Source organism: Tupaia chinensis, unplaced genomic scaffold (assembly GCF_000334495.1).
Source record: "Tupaia chinensis unplaced genomic scaffold, TupChi_1.0 Scaffold000182_1, whole genome shotgun sequence".
Lineage (NCBI taxonomy): Eukaryota > Metazoa > Chordata > Mammalia > Scandentia > Tupaiidae > Tupaia > Tupaia belangeri.
The window spans coordinates 2,854,099-2,855,725 of record NW_006159657.1 but is presented as its reverse complement, the minus strand read 5'-3'; the positions used below and the strand labels follow the sequence as shown (position 1 = coordinate 2,855,725).

Sequence of the window (1,627 nt, the reverse complement as noted above, 5' to 3'; positions counted from 1 at the left end):
ACCGCAATCCCTTCTTCTCCATTCTCCTCTCGGGATCTTGGGCACGCACGCACACACGCCCAATGTGATTTTTAAGCCACCGGGTCTGAAACGTGAACCGCGGTTGACTACGTGGGAGTCCAGCGACATAGCCATTACGCTAACTGCTGGTCCCAGATCTGGTTTAATTCTTACCAGCTCTGTGTTCCTGGGCAAGTTAGCACCTCCATGTCCTCATCTGTATGGTGACAGTCATAGTAGACTGTATCTCGGAGGATTTCTGTTAGGGTCGAGTGGATAGAGATGGCATTTACTGTAGTGTAAGGGACAGGGACACTCAGCCAATCATGTCTTTGATGGGGGTGAGGACGTTAGAGTTCTGTGCGTTTGTGGGAGGGGCTGAGTTCAGCTCTCTTCTTCAGGCCCTTGCTTCTTCTCACCCCTCCTATGTATCCCCACAATTCCTCTTCAGTAAGGCAAATTCTATGAGCCTCATGGTTGGGTCGGGTAGGGAATTATAAGGAAGTTTTGCAGATGACACACAAATATAATATTTGGAACAAAGCACTGTTAGACATCACACTTGGATCCTTTTTAAAAATTGGACTTGAGGGACCAGTAGATAGATGGTGTAAAGGTTATGTCGCTGGACTCCCATGTAGTCAACCACAGGTTGAGTCTTAGACCTGGTGGCTTAAAACTCACACTGGGGAACCAGCAGTTAGCGTAATGGCTATGTCACTGGACTCCCACGTAGTCGACCGCGGTTCGTGTCCCGGACCCGGTGGCTTAAAACTCACACCGGGCACGTGTGCGTGCGTGCCCAAGATCCCGAGAGGAGAAGGGATTGCGGCGTGACCATCCCCCCTGGGGGGTGATTTCTTGCTTTCTGTCTCTGTGTCTCTCTCTGTCTGGCGAGCGCACGCGCCCTATAGTGAAAAAAAAAACAACTCACATTGGGCACTTGTGTGTGCATGCCCAAAATCCCAAGAGGAGAATGGAGGGGGCGGGGTTGTGGTGTGGCCATCCTCCCGGTGGCTGATACCTTGCTTTCTGTCTCTCTGCGTCTCTGGTGAGTGTGCACACCTTGTAGCAAATATCTCTCTTAAAAAAATTAAAAAATAAAATTGGACTTGAAAAGAAATAGGCTGTTGGGACCAGCGAGTGGCATAGTGGTTAAGGTGCTGGACTCCCACGTGGTCAATCTGGGTTCGAGTCGCAGACCCAGAGGCTTGAAACTCACATCAGACGCATGTGTGTGTGTGCCCAAAATCCCAAGAGGAGACTGAAGGACAAGGGATTGCGATGTAGCCTTCCCCCCGGGGGGAGGGGGGTGATTTACCACTTTCTGTCTATCTCTCCAGCAAGCGCATACACCCTATAGCAAAAAATTTTTCTCAAAAAAGAAAAGAAATAAGTTTCATAGCTAAAATGTTAACGACTCCTGATTTTTTTAAAGAATTATTCATTAATTTTATTTATTCATTCATTATTTTACTTTATTTATTTTTGACGGAGAGAGAAAAAGAAGGAAAGTGAGAAAGCAAGCCACCAGGTCTAGGACTCAAACTATGGATGGCCATGTGGGTGTCCAGTGCCCCAACCATGCCACCTGCTGGTCCCCATGGCTCCAGCTCTTTTTTTTTTT

General features: G+C 48.0%; 1 protein-coding gene across 2 annotated transcripts in view; it reads left to right on the top strand.

Annotated features, from left to right (window-relative positions):
* ZC3H7A (zinc finger CCCH-type containing 7A) overlaps positions 1-1,627 on the top strand; it is a 53,936-nt gene that overhangs the window by 26,368 nt on the left and 25,941 nt on the right. The window lies entirely within an intron of this gene.